This window comes from Sander vitreus, chromosome 24, assembly GCF_031162955.1.
Source record: "Sander vitreus isolate 19-12246 chromosome 24, sanVit1, whole genome shotgun sequence".
In the NCBI taxonomy this organism is placed as follows: Eukaryota; Metazoa; Chordata; class Actinopteri; order Perciformes; family Percidae; genus Sander; species Sander vitreus.
Genome location: NC_135878.1, coordinates 12,323,901 through 12,333,720, shown reverse-complemented (window position 1 = coordinate 12,333,720; position 9,820 = coordinate 12,323,901).

Genomic DNA, 9,820 nt, shown 5'->3' with positions numbered 1-9,820 from the left:
ACCTAGTTTTTGTTATTTCGTTCGTTTTCGTTAACGATTATAACCTTTGTAAGGACTTATTCCCTACCTTGAGAAAGCACTCCATCGGTTTCCTACTGAGAACCATGGCCTCAGATTTAGAGGTGCTGATCCTCATCCCAGCCGCTTCACACTCGGCTGTGAACTGATCCAGTGAGTGCTGAAGGTCACAGGCCAATGATGCCATCAGGACCACATTATCTACAAAAAGCAGCGATGAGATCCCCAGCCCACCGAACTGCAACCTCTCCCCACCCCGACTATGCCTCGATATCCTGTCCATAAATACTACAAACAGGATTGGTGACAAAGCGCAGCCCTGGCTGAGGCCAACCCTCACCTGAAACGAGTCTGACTTACTGCCGAGAACCTGGACACAGCTCTCGCTTTGGTCGTCTTCTCCAAATCCACAAAGCACATGTAGACCGGTTGGGCATAGTCCCAGGCTCCCTCCAGGATCCTTGCAAGAGTGAAGATCTGATCCGTTGTTCCACGACGGAATCCGCAGTGTTGCTCTTCAACCCGAGGTTCGACTATCGGCCAAACCCTCCTTTCCAGCACCTTGGAGAAGACTTGACCGGGGAGGCTGAGAAGTGCGATACCCCTGTAATTGGCACACACCCTCTGGTCCCCCTTTTTGAACAGGGGAACCACCATCCCGGTCTGCTACTCCTTAGGCACCATCCCAGACTTCCACGCAATGTTGAAGAGGCGTGTCAACCAAGACAACCCCTCCACACCCAGAGCTTTAAGCATTTCTGGATGGATCTCATCAATCCCTGGGGCTTTGCCACTGTGGAGTTGTTTAACTATGTCAGCGATTTCCACCAAGGAAACTGACGACAATCTCCCATCATCCTCCAGCTCTGCCTCTACTATAGAGGGCGTATTAGCTGGATTTAGGAGTTCCTCAAAGTGCTCCTTCCACCACCCTATTACCTCCTCAGTTGAGGTCAACAGCGTCCCATCCTTACTGTACACAGCTTGGATGGTTCTCCGCTTCCCCCTCCTGAGGTGTTTCCAGAAGCACCTTGGTGCCGACCGAAAGTCCTTCTCCATGTCTTCTCCGAACTTCTCCCACACCCGCTGCTTTGCCTCTTTCACGGCAGAGGATGCAGCCCTTCGGGCCCTTCGGTACCTTGCAACTGCCTCCGGAGTCCTCAGGGATAACATATCCCGGAAAGACTCCTTCAGTCGGACGGCTTCCCTGACCACCGGTGTCCACCACGGTGTTCGAGGGTTACCGCCCCTTGAGGCACCTAAGACCACAGCTCCCCGCCACAGCTTCAGCAATAGAAACTTTGAACATTGTCATCTGTCAGACAGGGGCCTCTTCCAGACTTTCCCAATTTACCCGCACTACGCGGCTTACCAGGTCTGTCCAGAGTCTTCCCCCACACCCTGACCCAACTCACCACCAGATGGTGATCGGTTGACAGCTCCGCCCCTCTCTTCACCCAAGTGTCCAAAACATACGGCCTCAGATCAGATGAAATGATTATAAAAATCGATCATTGACCTTTGGCCTAGGGTGCTGTGGTATCAGGTACACTTATGAGCATCCCTATGTTCGAACATGGTGTTTGTTATAGACAATCCATGACTAGCACAGAAGTCCAACAACAGACAACCACTCTGGTTTAGATCAGGGAGGCCGTTCCTCCCAATCACGCCTCTCCATGTATCTCCATCATTGCCCATGTGCGCGTTGAAGTCCCCCAGCAGAACTATGGAGTCCCGCACTGGAGCCCCATTCAAGGTCTCCATTCAAGGTCTCCAAGAAGGCTGAATACTCCGAACTCTTGTTTGGTGCATATGCACAAACAACAGTCAGAGTTTTCCCCCCCACAACCCGCAGGTGTAGGGAGGCGACCCTCTCGTCCACCGGGGTAAACTCCAACGTAGCGGCGCGCAGCCGGGGGGCTTGTGAGTATCCCCACACCCGCCCGGTGCCTCACACCCTGGGCAACTCCGGAGAAGAATAGAGTCCAACCCTATCCAGGAGTATGGTTCCAGAACCGAGACTGTGCATAGAGGTAAGCCCCACCAGATCCAACTGGTAGCGCTCCACCTCCCGCACAAGTTCCGGCTCCTTCCCCCACAGAGAGGTGACATTCCACGTCCCCAGAGCCAGCCTTTGCCCGTCGAGGCCCCTGACCTTCACCGCCACCCATGTGCGGTTGGGTTTAGGAAAACAATAACGGGACGCGGGACAACAACGGGACGGTTGGGTTTAGGAAAAGAAGAACGGGACAGTTATGGTTGGGTTTAGGAAACAACGTGACACACGGGACACGATCCCCGGTCTCCTGGGTGAAAGTCCTGTGTTTGACCCATCCATATGGGCTGAAATATGTGCCACCAGAATCTGAATTTCAATCATTTATATTTGAATTGCGATTCAAATTTGAAATATGTGATTCAAATTAAGTTTTTCAATGCAATTATTCAAGTTTAGCAATTCAAATTCAAATATAAATGATTCAAATTCAGTTTCTGGTGGCACATATTTCAGCCCATTGAGAATGAGGAGATGTCGTCACGGCACAGCGCCCCTCCCCCAGAGATCCCCCTTCCGTCATTTTGAACTGCTCATGTTCATTGTTTGTGTTGGTTGCAGAGGTCTTCGTTGCATTTCTGTTTTTTTTTTATATATAGATATATATATATATATATATATAGTATAGATAGATAGATAGATAGATAGATAGATAGATAGATAGATAGATAGATAGATAGATAGATAAATCACTATTTTAGAATGCCTCGAACACACTGCTGTGTAAAAAGGAGAGCATGTGTCCGATGTGATAATGAGACATCAGATTTCTTGAGTGGCTGCAATTAGAAGAAAGGACATTACTTTCAATCGCATCTCCCAGTCGATGAGAGTGTGTTCTCTGCATTTTCATTCGGGTAAGTTCTCTTAAAATGTCTTTAAATAGGTTTGTGTTGTTGGCTCTTAAAGCCACGAAGTGCACCTAACGTTGTTGCCGAGCCTGCTAGCTAAATTGAGCGTCAGTTCTGGCAGGCCAAGTAGTCAAGACGCTGCTAACGCATTGGCCAATCAACTCTGTCTCATCAGCTGACCTGCTCCAGCTGAGCTGCATCAGATGACGTGCATCGGCACATCAGCTGGTCAACTCCCCTCGCTGCTTAATGGCTACGCTCAAACAGGGCGCCCTACTTAAAGCATATTCAGTTTGCTCCTAACTGCTTGCTGCTCGCTTCTCTGCAATCTGTTCAGTCCACACGTCTAAGCTCATGCTTTTGTTCAGCCCCAAATGTCTGGTCCTACTCACCCTGCTGATTTGCGAGGATTCCTGGCAAATCGACTCCCCCGATGACACCCGGCCATTGCCAATTCAACCAGACCTGGGAAAGGATGCCTGCCCGGATGAAAACACCACTGTCCGTTAAAGCTCCCAGCGGTTGGCGAGTAAAACTTTTAATCATCCCTGTATTGGCGATTGGCTTGTGCCCAAGATATTGGAAACCTTGTTTACGAATAACATTCAGCCTCCGAGTGGTGCATCTCACGAGGATTTATTTGTCCTCCTCTGTGACTCTCGGATTATTCCACCAGTTGACATTCTACCAGTGCCTCCTCCCCACTCCTCCGGGAGAAAGCATGTTCAGAAATGTAAACATTTCTATGGCCGGCCAGCCGGCAGGCCTGTTGCACAACAACGGGCCGGTGGCCATGTTCATCCGGGCCCAAGCGCATCATCAGCAGGTGACCCAGTGCTTATGGTGCTGTCTGATATTCAATCTTCCCTCCTTGATATGGCTGCCAGAATATCCACGCTGGTAGACGACTCCACCGTCAGACCTTCGTCGACCCTAACCTCCGCTCCATCAGCGTTTATTTCTGCTCCAGCGGCCTCCACCGTCTCCGACCAGCGACACCACCAGCACTGGCCTCAGTGTGATGACGTCACCCCAGAGTTCATTCCTAGAAGGACCCTGGCGACCGCTGTACCTCTGTCCATGGGCTCGCCTTTTTTCCCAGCGGCTGCTGCCATCTCTCATCAGCTGAGGGGCCAGATTTTGGCAGGTAATGACATTAATCTTGTTAAACTCCTGCTGGTCTCTGAGCTGTGTGTTGTAGACTGTGGCGACCTAACCGTCAAGTTAAAGAGGGGGACCCTAGAATGTTTAAATCTCTTTCTCGAGTTCTGCATTGCATTTGGTGTGTATAGGGATGTAATTTGTGAAGTTTATCCGGCTCGCAGAGCCGAACTTGATACTTATCTTGCCACTATTTCCGACCTGGCTCTGTCTTTTGGTGGAATTTTATTTCATGAGTATCATAAGTCGCTTTCTGCAAAAGCTGCCATGTTCATTCAACGCTTCAATCAAAGACTGAACTGGTCCGTGGTCGACCTCGCGCTTATAAGTAGACACTTCACAGGGCGTGTTCAAGGTTTTTTTTGCTGGTCTGTTGCATTTGCCTACTGTGTCATTCAGTCGTAAAAACTTATTGTCCGCGTCCAAGGAGCAAGAAACTGTGGATGCCTTGTTGGAGAAAGAGGTTAAAAAAGGTTTTATGATAGGCCCGTTCGATAGGTCTCCTTTTCCAATTTTTAGGATAAGTCCCATAGGGATCGCCCCTCGAAAATGTTCAGGTAAAAAATGTTTAATCATCTACCTGTCCGCTCCCCACAATGATTCGGCTGACAGCATCAATAGCCTTATTCCTTTAGCCCCTTTTCCCCTGTTTTATAGCACTGTCGATGACGCTATCAAATTTATTAAAAGGGCAGGATGAGGAGCATGGCTTGTAAAGGCAGATATTTCAGATGCTTTTAAAGTAATGCCATTGCATCCTTCGCAGTGGCATTTGTTGGGCGTTCAGTGGAGGGAAAAAATTTATTTCTCAGTTAGACTCGCTTTTGGCTGTCGTAGTAGTCCAAAAATATTCGATACATTGTCCGAGGCCTTATGCTGGAGTCTTCTTAATAACGACAAGTTGTTGTTGTTGTTGTCGATTTTCTCCTGGGGGATTTTCCGTCCGCAAAATCAGATGCTGCTGAAACGCACCTTTTTTGTGTTGGGCGTTCCTTTCTCAGAGGAAACGACCGTAGGTCCTGTTAAAGTTATAGAATTTTTGGGCATTACTCGCGATTCCAACCGTATGCAAGCTTCGCTGCCCCTTGAGAAATTATCCCGCATTAGACAAGTTATGAAAGTCGCTCAAATTTCAAGGTCCTTCTCCAAAAAGGGAATTGCTCTCTCTTCTAGGCCACCTTAATTTCACGATGAGGGTAATTCCTCAAGGCAGGTCATTTATTTCCAGGCTTCTTGACCTATCCAAATCTGCAATAGCTCTCACTGATGTTGTTACCTTGGACGCAGGATGTAGATCTGAGCTAAAATTTCTCTGCTCCTGGATAAATGGAATGGCATTTCCTTTTTTCTTAATGATTTCATGGAATCGTCTATAGCTCTTAATCTGTATATGGATGCTGCGCCCTCCGTAGGGTTTGGGGGGGGGGGTTTCAAAAATGAATGGTTTGCAAGTACCTGGCCGGAAGAATTTCTCACCTTACCAGCTGGTGATTCTTCAACAGCCCTACTAGAGCTATATCCTATTGCTGTAGCATGCATTCTCTGGACCAAACAGAGAAGCTAGGAAGCAAATTCTTTTTTTCTGCGACAATGAAGCTACTGTTAATATCATTAATAAGGAGACGCTCATCTGTCCCATTCATTAATAGGTTCATGAGACGTCTCACATGGCTGTCAAATTTGGGGAATTATCATTTTCGCGCAGAGCATATACCTGGTTTAAATAACCAAGTAGCCAATTCTTTGTCTCAATTTAATTTTCAGAAATTCCATCTTCTGTGTCAGCCCAATCGAGCCTGGAATGCCCTCCTTTCAGCCAAATCATTCTAGATTAAATGAATCACTACAATCTTATGTGCGCTCTGCTGCGCAGTATATGCGAGGGGGTCTGGCAAAGCCTACATTAAAGACGTATGACTCGGCTTTGTCTTATTTCATCACATTTTGGGCTTCTTTATCTGTAGCTGCTCTGCCTGCCTGTCAACATATCATGTATTAGTGCTTTTATAGTCCACTGCTTTGAGGATCAAAAACTGCAGCCTTCTTCCATCAAAAGTACACTCGCTGGCATTCAATTCCATCTGCGCTGCCTGGATCCATCTGCTAACAGTATTTTGGAAAACCCATCCATTCGCCTTTTGCTGAACGGCCTCAAAAGGAAGTCACCACGAGGCAATGATAAACGTCTCCCTTTCACTTTACTTTTAGTTAAACAAATCATATCACAATTAAGGAAAGGGTGTTTTGGGCCTTACACAGATCAGTTGTTGGAAACATTCTCACAGCTTTTTTTGGTTTTCTAAGGGGTGGCGAGATTTCTTCACGCACGTGTTCCTTTGACCCAAATCACGAGCTCACAATTTCTGATGTTTCAATTAATGATCACCATTTCACCTTGTTTCTAAAACACTCCAAAACAGATAGAAATTGTGAAGGTATAGTTGTATATATCTCTGAGTCTAATACTGTCTTTTGTCCTCTAACTTCCATGCTGACCTATTTGAGGAGCCGTCCTAGTGCTGGTCCGCAGGAGCCACTGTTTGTCACGCAGGAGGGGAAACCAATGTCCAGAGCCTGGTTTGCATCTCACCTACGCCTCCTCTGCCAATTCTGCAGACTGCCTCCAGACCGTTACACAGCTCAGTCTCTACACATCGGGGCAGCAACTACAGCAGCGGCATCCGCTCCTGTTTCAACCCTTAAAGCCATGGGGCGATGGTCTTCTTCTGCTTATGAACGTTACCTCCGTCCTGACGTTCAAGCTATTCTTGATGCGCATCTTGATTCCGCCAAATTTAATTCAGAATTTTATTTGTCATGTGTTCTTGACTTAATGGCCCTGACAGAACTACAGTGCTAAGCATAAGTGAATACACCCATGCTAATCATTTAACATTAGGCTGTTAGCTGGGTCGCTGTCTTTTGTGCCATTTGTGTTTGTAAAGTTTAATGTCCGGTGGCCTTTTCATAAGCCGTTACTGTATATGCGTAACGTTAGCAGAGATTTTGAAATGTTTGTGTTTATTAGTTGTAGCTGCAGGATGGGTAAAGCTGCTCCTTGTTAACTTCACTAGCAATGTTAAATGAAAGCTAAAATGTATGAGTAGTTTCCCATGTAAAAAGTATAACGTTCCATAACGTTATACTTTTTACATTTACGTATTAGCATTCATAACGATAAACATTTTTCTTGTTTGCTGTCTTTTAACAGGGACTAAGGAACAAACGGAGGCTGCACTAGCATCACTAGAAGGGAGAGATGAGGAGGAGAGGGAAAGCAAAAGACAAGCAAGGAGACAGGGGCCAAAGAGAGATGTTAAATAGATTATTTGCTATATTAGAGATTGCCATACAAAAAATAAATGCATTAAATTAACTGGTTTGTCTGTGTCATTAAGTTTTTGCGTGTGTACATAATATAAACTGTTTTTCAATGTTTTTTCCCCCCATCAAAAAAATACGCTACTGGACAATGATCTAATGTTACATGTATGCAGTAAACTACAAGCTAATGTAAACTGTTAGCTACTGTAAGCTTAATGTAATTAAGATTAATTAATGCAATTCTCCTTACCGTGTTATGACAATTACAAAGTACAAACATGAATTCCCACGAGTTAATTTATTGACATGGGATAAATAAAGAGAAAACGACTAGCTATTGCTTACATTATTGCTGATCAGTGTCGGTAACGTTCCCAACCAACCTCCCTATGCAGATTTTCAGGCTTTCATACCACTCGCTACCATAGTCGCTCCTAATGCTATGTCATCTTCTCATTGACTTTACATTAGCGTTGGTTTCTGTGGTGGCCACACGGAATTCTCACACATTCCGTGCCACCACCACGTAATGCGGTGTTAACAGTTCGTGATCATTTCACGGAATTCTGTGAGACCAGGCAGCACTGAAAGTTGTCAAAAAAAGAAGCAAACAAACAACACCAAAGAAGAATGTACATGTAAATAGTACATTTCATCATGAGTATGTTCAGTTTAAGCTTGTAAATGAGCTTAAAGAATTAACGTATATCTAAGAAGAGGTAGATAGCTGTAGGTGAGCAGACCATAACAATTGTATTAACATAAGGAAAACGGGCAGAGAGAGTCAGTTAAGTAATGTTACGTTAAAGGGACTGTTCGTTATTTAATTAAGGGGCCACCGGAAGAGTTTTGTGGCCTCTAACCTAAAAAGAGTTGACCCTCCCCTCGTCAGTAATAACTTTCCTATGACCCTCCAAAATGAATTGAAAAAGAGGCATGACCCTCCCCTTGTGGGCAAGTTTGCACTTAGCAAAGAAGTACAGATGCCATTTGATTTTTACAGCCATGACGTACAGGAGTTAACCTCTGCATTCTCATCTTACACATCACACTCCTCTATTATGGTGTGGTGGCCATTTCAGTAGATTTACTCACCAACATTGTTGTGGAAACACAATAAGCATGGAAACTAAATGCACACTTCATGCATTACTGCATTACTTCAAATACTAAGTTACTCCTCTAGTAAACTAGTATTCACATGAAATAAAACAATGAAAACATTGAGACCATTCAGCAAAGGACAATGGGAAATAACAATTCAACACTGGTTGCTATGGACTTGTCACTAGGCTTCGTCATTGTATATTTTAGCACATAGGTAAAGGTGCCGAAGCTGAACATTATATTCCAAAACAGGTTTATTTTTAAAGCAGATTTTAAATTACATTGTAACAATTTAACAATTTGCCCTTATGAAATCCAATTGCGGCACGGCTGTTTTGGAACGCAATAGACAGACGCTTAAATTCAACTAAAATGTAACGGTGAACAATCAGTGTTCGACCTACAGTCTGTTTAGATGCCTCTCCAAACTTACCATAAAACGTTAAGACACGTTAAGAAAAAAGATCCGTATTTTGCCCTAATCCAATGACACGGGAAAAAAAAAGTAATCCACAGCGATCAGTAGATCCACAAAAAGGGTCACGGTGTATCCAGCAAGGACTATACAAGCGTCACATTCACCAGCCAGCTCCAAACAGGTGAACGAGGCCTCTCCACTTCGCCGTTTAAACAAAGTGGAATAAACATATACAAGTCAAAATCTACACAAAACCCGCAATCAATTAGTAAGCTGACATCACATTTATATACATGGCATCTAGGAAACTGTTGCAAGGTTGGCACGGTAAGATGTCCAGACTAGTGCAACAGTAACTTTAGTTTTTTGCATCCTGCTGCTCCCATCAGCCAGGTAATATTTTTTTTACTAAAGCAGTATATTAAATCTGATGTATTACCTACCACCATTTAGTTGTTTTGTGTTATTTAAGAGATTTATAAAATATCTGGTCGTAATTATTCCACTCATTTTTTTAAACAATGCAATTACCCGTTTGAGCCACCAGGGGGGCAGTGGCTCCTCTTGCCCCTCCAGCAAACTCTGCGTATGCGTTCAGACCCATCTGCTAGGGGGCCGAGACTGAGAGCTACATGGATAAATATGCACCAAACAAGCCACTTTGAAATTTTGCTCTTTTCATGAATAAAAAAAAGTTGGGTTACCCCCCCCGCCCAGACTAAAAAAAATGTTGGATGACCCTCCCCTCAACAAAAAATAAAAAGACATGACCCTCCCCTATTTTCCTCCGGTGGTCCATTCCATAAATACCTAACGGTTCCTAACAGTACAGTACCATATGGGTTTCAGCTAGCATTAGAAAACCAATGCTTGATTTATTCA